Source organism: Saccopteryx bilineata, chromosome 2 (genome assembly GCF_036850765.1).
Source record: "Saccopteryx bilineata isolate mSacBil1 chromosome 2, mSacBil1_pri_phased_curated, whole genome shotgun sequence".
Lineage (NCBI taxonomy): Eukaryota > Metazoa > Chordata > Mammalia > Chiroptera > Emballonuridae > Saccopteryx > Saccopteryx bilineata.
In genome coordinates, this window is record NC_089491.1 from 188525564 (window position 1) to 188538704 (window position 13141).

Genomic DNA, 13141 nt, shown 5'->3' on the forward strand with positions numbered 1-13141 from the left:
AGAACAGACAACTAACCCACATACTGTGGGGTCATAAAGAAAGATACAAAGTGCTGAGGAAGCTTAATGGAATGAGAATACTTAGTGTTGCAAGTTATCCTAGAGTTGTGAAATTGGACACACCTTAAAATCTGACACACAATGGTAAAGAACCCTCAGGCAACCAGTCATTAGCAATTATAGCCAGTATGTACTAAGCAATAGAAACAGGTAAAACGAATCATTTCACTACCTTTTTTTTTTGGCTAGGATGACTGTGGAGCTGGCCAGGTCAGAATCTAAGCTGTACCAGTTACTAGCATGTAACTTTGGGCCCTTGACCTAACAATCAAAACCACAGTTTCCTGTTCCAGAAGGAAATGGGGGGATCATAACACTGGCTTTGCAGCTTTAATGTAAGTATTCCTGTTTATATTACAGAACTTGGCAAGTGCTTAAATATGAATGCCAGAATTCTTTTCTCCTTTTTTTATTACTTATTTTTGTATTAGTGCAAACTTCAAAATTAGTTCCCAGATATATGCAAATCTAGCTTAAAATAATCATGCTAAAAAAAATCATGCATAAACTCATTATCTCAGCACCACTATGTCTGAGTGGGGCTCCCACGATCATTGTAAAACTATAAGAAGTTTCTCAATACCAGATAGAAATAGAATTTGCTCTATGATACAGAATTTAAAAGGAAAGGGGGGCCATGCTCCTAGTAATCTGTGTAACTGTCCTCGCCAAGCCATGTCCACAGCGTTCCCCTACGGCCATAGTTACCGGAGTGCTCATACCCTAATCCTTCAGCAATGTCTTATGTTTAAGTTGATCAACTCGTTATCCAGTGAAAGTTTAATCAGAGAGCAGATTAAACATAATTTTTAAAATGGCCCTTTTGCCAAAAAAAAAAAAAAAAGTGTCTCAAATCAATGAAGAGTCTACATATTAGAAAGTTTCTATGGGTGGAAATATAGAAAAAAAAATAGATGCCAGGCTGGTTTTATGGTGCCATGTCCTCTACTAACAGCTCCCTCTAAGAGTGAGGCCATGGACAATTGCACATCGGGTGCAGGTGCAATCTGACATCTGTTGTTTCCTGATGCTTGAGTCAGGACTAGGAAGAGCAGGAATCAGGTGAGTGCAGAGGGAAGAGGGAACAGGGATTTGGGGCTGCAAATATTCCCAACTCAGGTCTATCCTAATGCTTGGAAAAAATGTTCAAATATGATAATGAAGGAATAATAACTATTTAATAAGTAGAAATGGACCTTTTGCATTAGCAATTAAATGCCATTCCCAATGTCTTTAAATTGTTTTCATATCATTTTGCTTACTTTTACATGATATCCCCAGATCAAGAAAAGTATCCCTATAGATCAGATATCATTTTCACAGTAAGTTTATAACTAATAAATTTTGGATGATGCCTGTAAAAACAGTTGAAGAGTTGTTAAAAGTCAGATGTAATTACAACAATAAGTAAACACTAAACCCATTATATTTTGATTCAGATGTAATTTCACAGTAAGTAAACACTAAACCCATTATATTTTTATTCTATTTTCAGTCAATATTTTTGAAGGAAAAAATACATATATGGAAATGAAGGAGAAGTCAGAATTCCTAACAAAGCATCTTGGCATGTGGTAAACATCCATTTAATATTTATTTAATAAAGAATACTAAGTTTATAAAGCCATCGAAGGTGTTCAGAGATGAATCTTTCCTATCCTACCCTTATCTAGAGCCAATCATTGTTATTTTTATTAGTAGAAAGGCAACAGTGGCACCTATATAGAGAGGAGGAGGACATGAAAACACAGGACTCCAAGTACATAGGATGTACACATTCTCTTAATCCCGCTCTTCCCTCTAATAAAGGGGGCTATTTGTGGAATTATGCCTTGTCCCTCCATGTACTCTCAGTGTACATACTTTTTCTAAATTTAATATAAACTTAGAGTATACATGAAGTCTCTAGGCAACAGTCTTTCTTCTACCAGGTAAATCTCAAAAACAGTATAGACCTTCAGGATTTAAAGGAGCAAGTCTTGTTCTTTTATATACCTTCAGTCCCAAGCACCAGTGGTATAGAGAAAACCTATACCACTTAGTTTTGACAAGTTATTACTCAGTAAAGTTTACTTGAAGTCTGCATTAGCCAAGCTTGCACTACATTAATTTAGCCCAGAGCATTAGGCGAATAATTTCACTAGTCTCTTCGCATTAGAATTAGTCTGGGCCCTGGCCGTTTGGCTCAGCGGTAGAGCATCGGCCTGGTGTGCGGGGGACCCGGGCTCGATTCCCGGCTAGGGCACATAGGAGAAGCGCCCATTTGCTTCTCCACCCCCCCTTCCTCTCTGTCTCTCTCTTCCCCTCCCGCAGCCAAGGCTCCATTGGAGCAAAGATGGCCCGGGCGCTGGGAATGGCTCCTTGGCCTCTGCCCCAGGCGCTAGAATGGCTCTGGTCGTGGCAGAGCGACACCCCGGAGGGGCAGAGCATCGCCCCCTGGTGGGCAGAGCATCGCCCCTGGTGGGCGTGCCGGGTGGATCCCGGTCGGGCACATGCGGGAGTCTGTCTGACTGTCTCTCCCCATTTCTAGCTTCAGAAAAATAAAAAAAAAAAAAAAAAAAAAAAAGAATTAGTCTGGAGTAGAGGTCAGACATCTGCTTTTTAAGCAGACGCCTTAGTTATTCTTATTCAGGAAGTTCCCTGGACTGCACGTGGAAAACTTCAACAGAATATGCCAACTCACCCTGTGAAATAACATTCAATGATCTAATTGAATATGCCTCACTTTAATCTTAGTTTTTAATAAAAATGGACTCAATTATTTTTAAAAAATGCAGTTCATACTCTTTCAAACCAGCATGTCAGAGGAACGTCAATATTTTGTATACTTGGACTATTAAAAACTATAGACTTTGAAAGAAATAATGTGTCAAGGTGTACAGTACACCCTCAATAAACAAATGATAGTGATTAATATTATAATAAAACTGAAGAACACATAAGAGAGACAACGTTCACAATGGTGGGATGAGAAGCTCTATAAATACTTTTTTTTTCAAAGTAATTGTTTGTTTTTTAACTCTAACTTGCCCAACATTTTGCCATATTTTTTTAGTCTATGAAAAAATTACATGCTAGTACCGTATTTCCCCAAAAATAAGACAGTATCTTATATTAATTTTTGATCCGAAAGACAAGCTAGGTCTTCTTTTTCTGTTTTTGTTTTTCCTTTGTTTTTTGTAATTTAATTTATTGTGTTTACACAGATTCTAGTTTCGCCCCGAATGCATCTCCCCTCCCCTGTATTCCCCTCAACATCTACCTTGCTCCCTTGCAACAGCGCCCTCCCCCCCTTCCTTTCAAGTTTATCCCATCCTCTCATCCCCTTTCCCTCTGTCCGCTTTCGCTCTGGACCCTTTGATCCCTCATCTGTCTCAATTCCGTTCCTCAGTTCCATTGTTTTTTGGATTCCTCAAACGAGTGAGGTCATATGATATTTTTCTTTCTCTGCCTGACTTATTTCACTTAACATAATAGTTTCCAGGTCCATCCATGTTGTTGCAAAAGTTAATATTTTCTTCTTTTTCACGGTCCCATAGTATTCCATTGTATATATGTACCAAAACTTTTTAATCCATTCATCCACTGACATGTAATAAGAGTGTTTCCAGATCTTCGCTATTGTGAACAATGCTGCCATAAACATGGGGGCGCATTTCTTCTTTTGAATCAGTGATATGGTGTTCTTGGAATATATTCCTAAAAGTGGGATGGCTGGGTCAAACGCCAGTTCCATTTTTAATTTTTTGAGGAGTCTCCATACTGTTTTCCACAGTGGCTGCGCCAGTCTGCATTCCCACCAGCAGTGCAGGAGGGTTCCCTTTTCTCCGAACATCCTCGCCAGCACCTAATATACGCTGTTTTGTTAATAAGCGCCATTCTGACTGGTGTGAGGGGTATCTCATTGTGGTTTTAATTAGCATTTCTCTAATTATTAGTGTTGTTGAGCATTTTTTTCATCTGCCTATTGGCCATCTGTATGTCCTCTTTGGAGAAGTGTCTATGCCAGGGGTTGGGAATCTATGGCTCATGAGCCAGATGTGGCTCTTTTGATGGCTCGCAGACCAATCTTTAATTAAAAAAATAATAACGTTAAAAATATAAAACATTCTCATGTATTACAATCCATTCATTTCCTACCGCTCATGTTCATGGTTGTGGGTGGCTGGAGCCAATCACAGCTGTCTTCCGGGAAAACATAGAATTTTAATTGGATAATGTATAATGTACAGAGGTCCTTGTATGGCTCTCATGGAATTACATTTTAAAATATGTGGCGTTCATGGCTATCTCAGCCAAAAATGTTGCCAACCCCTGGTCTATTCATTTCTTTTGCCCATTTTTTTGATTGGATTGTTTATCTTTCTGGTATTGAATTTTATAAGTTCTTTATAAATTTTGGTTATTAACCTCGTATCAGACATGTTATCGAATATGTTCTTCCATTGTGTGGTTTTTCTTTTTATTCTGTTCATATTGTCTTTAGCTGTGCAAAAACAAATAGTCTCATTTGTTTATCCTGTCTTTTATTTCACTTGTCCATGGAGATAAATCAGCAAATATATTGCTGCGAGAGATGTCATGAGCTTACTGCCTATGTTTCTTCTAAGATGCTGATGGTTTCATGACCTACATTTAAGTCTTTTATCCATTTACAGTTTATTTTTGTGAATGGTGTAAGTTGGTGATCTAGTTTCATTTTTTTGCAGGTAGATGTCCAGTTTTCCCAACATCATTTGTTAAAGAGGCTTTACGCCATGTATGCTCTTACCTCCTTTGTCAAATACCAAAAGTCCGTAAAGGTGTGAATTTATTTCTGGGTTCTCTGTTCTGTTCCATTCATCTATATGCCTATTCTTATGCCAGTACTAAGCTGTTTTGAGTACAATGGCCGTGTGGTATAACTTGATATCAGGAAGTTTGATACCTCCCACTTTATTCTTCTTTTTCAAGATTGCTGAAACTATTCGTGTTCATTTTTGGTTCCATATAAATTTTTGGAACATGTGTTCTATATTTTTGAAGTATGTCATTGGTATTTTAACTGGTATTGAATTGACTTTATAAATTGCTTCGGGTAATATAGCATTTTAATGATGTTTATTCTTCCTATCCATGACCAAGGTATAGTCTTCCACTTCTTTGTATCTTCCTTGATTTCTTTTACCAATGTTTTATAATTTTCGGGTAAAAGTCTTTAACCTCATTGGTTAAATTTATTCCTAGGTATTTACTTTTTTCGTTGCAATAGTGAAGGGGATTGTTTCCTTAATTTTTTTTTTCTGACAGTTCATTATTGGTATATAAAAATGCCTCTGATTTCTATGTATTAATTTTATACCCTGCCACCCTATGAAATTCATTTATCAAGTCGAGTAGTTTTTTTGACTGAGACTTTAGGGTTTTATATATACAGTATCATATAACCTGCAAATAATGATAGTTTTACTTCTTATTTTCCAGATTGGATGCCTTTTATTTCTTTTTCTTGTCTGATTGCTGTGGCTAGGACTTTCAGATCTATGTTGAATAAGAGTGGTGAAAGGGGACACCCCTGCCTTGTTCCTGATCTAAAGGGGATTGCTTTTAATTTTTGCCCATTGAGTATGATGTTGGCTGTGGGTTTGTCATAGATGGCCTTTATCATGTTGAGGAATGTTCTTTGTATTCCCACTTTGCTGAGAGTTTTGATCATAAATGAGTGCTGGATTTTATCAAATGCTTTTTCTGCATCTATTGAAATTAATATGTGGTTTTTCTCCTTCCTTTTGTTTATGTGATGAATCACATTGATTGATTTGCAAATATTTTAAAAGCCTTGTCTCTCTGGAATAAATCTCACGTGATCATGATGTATGATGTTTTTCATGTATTGCTGGATCTGGTTTGCTAAAATTTTGTTTAGGATTTTAGCATCTAAATTCATCAGGAATATTGGCCTATAATTTTCTTTCTTTGTGTTGTCTTTGTCTGGTTTTGGAATCAGAATTATGCCCGCCTCATAAAAGGAGGTTGGAAGTCTTAATTCCTCTTGAATTTTTTGAAATAGCTTGAGAAGAATATTCTTTGAATATTTGGTAGAATTCTCCTGTGAAGCCATCTGGCCCAGGGCTATTGTTTGTTGGGAGTTTTTTGATAACTATTTCGATCATATTTGTTGTAATTGGTCTCTTTAGAGTTTCTGATTCTTCCAGATTGATTTTTTGAAAGATTATATGTTTCAAGGAATTTGTCCATTTCACCTAGGTTGTCTAATTTTTGAGCATACAGTTCTTCATAGTATTTTATTACAATATTTCGTATTTCTGTAGTGTCAGTTATTTCTCCACTCTCATTCTAATTTTATTTATTTGAAGTCCTCTCTCTTTTTATCTTGGTGAGTCTGATTAAAGGTTCATCGATCTTGTTTACCCTTTCAAAGAACCAGCTCTTGGTTTCATCGATCCTCTATATTGTTTCTTTAGCCTCTATGTCATTAATTTCCGCTTCGATCTTTATTATTTTCTTTCTTTTACTACCTCTGGGTTTTACTTGCTGTTCTTTTTCTAGTTCCTTTATATGCAGGGTTAGGTTGTTTATTTGAGCTTTTTCTACCTTTTCAAGGTATGCCTGGAGTGGTAGGAACTTCTCTCTCAGTACTGCTTTCGCTATGTTCCATAACTTTTGAGTTGATGTATGCTCATTATCATTCTTTTCTAGGAAGTGTTTCATTTCTTCTTTGATCTCATTGTTAACCCATTCATTATTTAATAACATGCTATATAGTTTCCATGTGTTTAATTATTTTTTAGTTTTTCTGTTGTGATTGATTTCTAGTTTCATACCATTGTGATCAGAGAAAATGCTTGATATAATTTCAGTCTTTTTAAATTTGTTGCGACTGCTTTTGTTCCCTAACATGTGGTCTATCCCAGAAAATGCACCATATGCACTTGAAAAGAATGTATATTCTGCTGCTTTAGGGTGAAAGGTTCTGAAGATATCTGTTAAATCATGTTGATCTAGTGTGTTATTTAAGTCTGCTGTTTCTTTGTTAATTTTCATTCTTGAGGATCTATCTAATGATGTTAGTGGGGTATTGAAATCCCCTACTATTATAGTATTGCTGTTGATTTCACCCTTTATATCCATCAAAGTCTGCTTTATATATTGAGGTACTCCTATACTAGGTGAGTAGGTATTTATGATGGTTATATCTTCCTGTTGAATTGCTCCCTTTATCATTATGTAGTGACTTTCTTTATCTTTTAGTATAGTATTTGTTTTAAAGTCCATTTTGTCTGATATAAGTATTGCTACCCCAGCTTTTGATTTCCATTTGCATGAAATATTATTTTTTGTATCTTTTTACCTTTAGACTATGAGTATCTTTTCTTTTGAGGTGTGTCTCTTGTAGACAGCATATGTATGGGACCTGATTTTTTATTCACACAGCTACCCAATGTCTTTTGATTGGATCTTTTAAACCATTTACATTTAAAGTTATTATTGATATGAAGTTGTTTATTGCCGTTTTATTTTTTAAAGCTATCTTCCTCTTTTTTTGATTAATTTTAATGGGGCAACATAGATAAATCAGGGTACATATGTTCAGAGAAAATATCTCTAGGTTATTTTGACATTTGATTATGCTGCATTCCCATCACCCAAAGTCCAATTGTCTTCCATCACATTCTAACAGGTTTTCTTTGTGCCCCTCCCATCCCCCAACCTCCTCTCTCCTCTCCTCCCCCCCACCCTGTAACCCGTATACTCTTGTCCATGTCTCTGAGTCTCATTTTTATGTTGCACCTATGTATAGAATCATATAGTTCTTAGTTTTTTCTGATTTACTTATTTGCTCAGTATAATGTTATCAAGGTCCATCCATGTTGTTGTAAATGATCTGATATCATCATTTCTTATGGCTGAGTAGTATTCCATAGTATATACATGTACCAAAGCATTTTAATCCACTCGTCAACTGACGGACACTTGGGCTGTATCCAGATCTTCGCTATTGTGAACAATACTGCCATAAACATGGGGGTGCATTTCTTCTTTTCAAACAGTGCTATGGTGTTCTTGGGGTATATTCCTAACAGTGGGATAGCTGGGTCAAAAGACAGTTCGATTTTTAATTTCTTGAGGAATCTCCATACCGTTTTCCACAGTGGTTGCTCCAGTCTGTATTCCCACCAGCAGTGCAGGAGGGTTCCCTTTTCTGCACATCCTCGCCAGCACTTATTCTGTGTTGTTTTGTTGATGAGCGCCATTCTGACTGGTGTGAGGTGATATCTCATTGTGGTTTTAATTTGCATTTCTCTAATGATTAGTGATGTTGAGCATTTTTTCATCTGCCTATTGACCATCTGTATGTCCTCTTTGGAGAAGTGTCTATTCATTTCTTTTGCTCATTTTTGGATTGGTTTTTTTGATCTCCTGGTTTTAAGTTTTTATAAATTTTTGTTATTAACCCCTTATCAGATGCATTGTCAAATATGTTCTCCCATTGTATGGTTTGTCTTTTTATTTTGTTCTTATTGTCTTTAGCTGTGCAGAAGCTTTTTAGTTTGATAAAGTCCCATTTGTTTATCCTGTCTTTTATTTCACTTGCCTGTGGAGACAAATCGGCAAATATATTGCTGTGAGAGATGTCAGAGAGCTTACTGCCTATGTTTTCTTCTAAGGTGCTAATGGTTTTATGGCTTACATTTAAGTCTTTTATCCATTTTGAGTTTATTTTTGTAAATGGTGTAAATTGGTGGTCTAGTTACATTTTTTAGCAGGTAGCTGTCCAATTTTCCCAACATCATTTGTTAAAGAGGCTGTCTTTATTCCAATGTATGCTCTTACCTCCTTTGTCAAATATCAGTTGTCCAAAAAAGTGTGGGTTTATTTCTGGGTTCTCAGTTCTGTTCCATTGGTCTATATGCCTGTTCTTATGTCAGTATCAGGCTGTTTTGAGTGTAATGGCCTTATAATATAACTTGATATCTGGAAGTGTGATACCTCCCACTTTATTCTTACTTTTCAAGATTGCTGAGGCTATATGTGTTCTCTTTTGGTTCCATATAAATTTTTGGAATATATGTTCTATATCTTTGAAGTAAGTCATTGGTATTTTAATCAGTATTGCATTGAATTTATAAATTGCTTTGGGTAATATAGACATTTTAATGATGTTTATTCTTCTTAATCCTGAGCATGGAATATGCTTCCACTTGTTTGTATCTTCCCTGATTTCTTTTATCAATGTTTTATAATTTTCTGAGTACAAGTCTTTAATATCCCTGGTTAAATTTATTCCTGGGTATTTTATTTTTTTGGTTGCAAAGGTAAAGGGGATTGCTTCCTTAATTTCTCTTTCTGACAGTTCATTGTTAGTGTATAAAAATGCCTCTGATTTCTGAGTATTAATTTTATATCCTACCACCTTGCTGAATTTATTTACCAGGTCTAGTAGTTTATTGACTATGACTTTAGGGTTTTCTAAATACAGTATCAGATCATCTGCAAATAATGATAGTTTTACTTCTTCTTTTCCAATTTGGATGCCTTTTATTTTTTTATTATTTTTTTTTTGTCTGATTGCCGTCGCTAGAACTTCCAGAACTATGTTGAATAAGAATGGTAAAAGGAAACACCCCTCCTTGTTCCTGATCTTAAGGGCATTGCTTTTAATTTTTGCCCATTGAGTATGATGTTGGATGTGGGTTTCTCATGGATGGCCTTATCATGTTGAGGTATTTTCCTTGTATTTCCACTTTGCTGAGAATTTTGAACATGAATGAGTGCTGGATTTTATCAAATGCTTCTCTGCATCTATTGAAATTATCATGTGGATTTTCTCCTTCTTTTGTTTATGTGATGAATCACAATGATTGATTTGTAACATTGTACAAGGCTTGCCTCCCAAGAATAAATCCCACTTGATCATGGTGTATGATTTTTTTTCACAAATTGCTGAATCCGGTTTGCTAATATTTTGTTGAAGATTTTAGCATTTAAATTCATCAGGGGTATTGGCCTATAATTTTCTTTCTTTGTGTTGTCTTTGCCTAGTTTTGGAATCAGAATTATGCTTGCCTCATAAAAAGAGCTTGAAAGTGTTCCTCTTGAATTTTTTAAAATAGCTTGAGAAGGATAGGAGTTAGTTCTTCTTTGAATATTTGGTAGAATTCACTTGTGAAGCCATCAGGTCTAGGACTTTTCTTTGTTGGGAGTTTTTTGATAACTGTTTCAATCTCATTTGTTGCAATTGGTCTGTTTAGGTTTTCTGATTCTTCCAGATTAATTTTTGGAAGATTATATGTTTCAAGGAATTTGTTCATTTTATCTAGGTTGTCTAGTTTTTTGGCGTACAGTTCTTGATAGCATTTTCTCACAATATTTTGTATTTCTGTTGTGTCAGTTGTTATTTCTCCACTCTTGTTTCCAATTTTATTTATTTGGGTCCTCTCTCTTTTTTCTTGGTGAGTCTGGTTAAAGGTTCATTGATCCTGTTTACCTTTTCAAAGAAACAGCTCCTCGTTTCATTGATCCTCTGAATTGTTTCTTTAGCATCTATGTCATTTATTTCTGCTCTGATCTTTATTATTTCCTTCCTTTTACTAGCTCTGGGCATTACTTGCTGTTCTTTCTCTGGTTCTTTTAGATGTAGGGTCAAGTTGTTTATTTGAGATCTTTCTAGCTTCTTTTTTTTAAATAAATTTTTATTAATGTTAATGAGATGACATTAATAATTCAGGGTACATATATTCAAAGAAAACATGTCTAGGTTATCTTGTCATTAAATTATGTTGCATACCCCTCGCCCAGAGTCAGATTGTCCTCTGTCACCCTCTATCTAGTTTTCTCTGTGCCCCTACTTGTGGGTTCCCTACTGCCATTTTATAAATTGCTTTCTGTTAGTTTTATATCTTGTTTGATTCTTCTCTTTTGTTTTTCTATCGTTTGTTTTTGTTTGTTTGTATTCCATACTTCTTTCCTCTGTTGCTACCTTTTTTAAGTCAAGTGTTTTTGTGGTGGTTTTTTCAAGGGTGGTTACCATTAAGTAATGAAAAGGGTACCTACCATATTCATTGTAGTACCCTTTCTTGTGAGTATTTCTGCGTCCTTTGCTACTGTTAATCTTCATCCTCTCTCCCCTTTTTTTTTTCTTTTGTTGTCACAGTTTAACTTTGGTTTTATTGTTTTCTTGGTGGAGCTGTTACTTGTGGTTATGTTTTCTTTTGTTCTTTGAATCTGGTTGGAAAACCCTCTAGTATTTCCTGGAGTGGGGGCTTTCTGATGATAAATTCTCTCATCTTTTCTGTATTTGTGAATATTTTTATATCTCCTTCGTACTTGAAGGATAGCTTTGATGGGTATAGTATTCTTGGCTGAAAGTTCCTCTCCTTCAGGGCTTTAATATTGGGGTCCATTCTCTTCTAGCTTGTAGAGTTTCTGCTGAGAAATCTGGTGATAATCTAATAGGCCTTCCTTTATATGTTGTATTCTTCTTTTCCCTGGCTGCCTTGAGAATTTTTTCTTTGTCATTGGTTTGTGTCATCTTCATTATGATGTGCCTTGGAGTGGGTTTGTTGTGGTTAAGAAAACTTGGTGTTCTGTTTGCTTCTTGAATTTGAGGCTTTAATTCTTTCCACAGGCTTGGGAAGTTCTCATCTATTATTTGTTTGAGTATATTTTCCAATCCATTTTCTTTCTCTTCCCCCTCTGATATACCTATTATTCTTATGTGATTCTTTCTGATAGAGTCAGACAATTCCTGTAGGGCTTTCTCGTTTTTTATTATTTTTGAGTATCTTTCTTCTTCTCTCTGTTGTGCCTCAAGTTGCTTGTCTTCTATTTCACTGATCCTGTCTTCTATCTGGGCTGTTCTATTAGCTAAGCTTGTTACCTCGTTTTTCAGCTCTTGAATTGAGTTTTTCATTTCTGTTTGATTTGTTTTTATAGTTTCAATTTCCTTGGTAATATATTCTTTGTGATCATTGAGTTGTTTTCTGATTTCCCTAAATTGCCTTTCTGTGTTTTCTTGTATATCTCTGAGTATTTTTAAGATTTCTATTTTAAATTCTCTGTCATTTGGCTCCAAGGCTTCCAATATGTTAAATCTTTTCTCCATAGATTTTTCCAAATCTATTTGTGTTACCTCTCTGTCTTTTGTATCCATAATGTTCGCTTTCCTTTTTCTTATTGGCATCTGAAGGTGGTCTTGATGATAGTGTTAATTAGAATTAATAAAAAATAAAAAGGAAAAAAAAAGAAAAAAGGAAAACACTCCACAAAAAAAAAAAGTAATAATTTATTATTTCCCCCTTTTTTCTTTCTTCTCTTCCCCTCCTCTCACCTCCTTAGGGAAATATCGTGATGACCTGTGAATTATATTATGCTGAATGGAACAAAAACTGCCTATAATGGAGGGCCTGATTTGGGGTGAAGAGTTCAAGGGGCAAAAAAGGGAGTAGGGACCTACTAAATACAAAAAAAAAAAAGGGAGAAAATCTTAGACAAGCATAAAATGATTTGCTTGTAAGTGATGGTCGACTAAGAGATATGATAGGGATGAGAGGGAAACAGAAAAAAGGAGAGAAAAAACAATAAAGAAGAAAAAAATAAAAATAATAAGTAAAAATCTGTTGTATTAAGTGGAGCAAAGACTAAATACAATGGAGACTTTGGGTTGGGAGGAATGCTAGTGATTTAAAAAGCAATGTAAAAAGTGCCCAAAATGCCACAAAAACAAACAAATAAAGGAAAACCAAGAACAAAAGCAGAAGAAGAAAAAAAAGAACAACAAAAAAACCCCCACAAAAACTTGAGTCCCAAATTAAATAATTTGTTCGTGATTGAGGCTTAAATGGGAGGAAAAGTAAAAGGAGAAAAGAAGAAATGAATAGAAAGGAAAAAATAAGAGTAAGAGAGAAACGAAGGAAGAAAAAAAGGAAAGGAAAAAAAACACAAAAGGGGAGAGAGTGAGAGTTAAGGGTTTTGGAGTGTAACCCTAAAGGAGAGTTAGGATGAAGAAAAGAAATAAAATGTAACACTCATGGGTAGTGTAGTTCAAGAAAAGGGTAGCATAAGATGGGCAGAGAGTAAA

General features: G+C 35.4%; 1 protein-coding gene across 3 annotated transcripts in view; it reads right to left on the reverse strand.

Moving 5' to 3' along the window:
• The window catches only part of MTUS2 (microtubule associated scaffold protein 2), an 829118-nt gene that overhangs the window by 502305 nt on the left and 313672 nt on the right, over positions 1-13141 (reverse strand). The window lies entirely within an intron of this gene.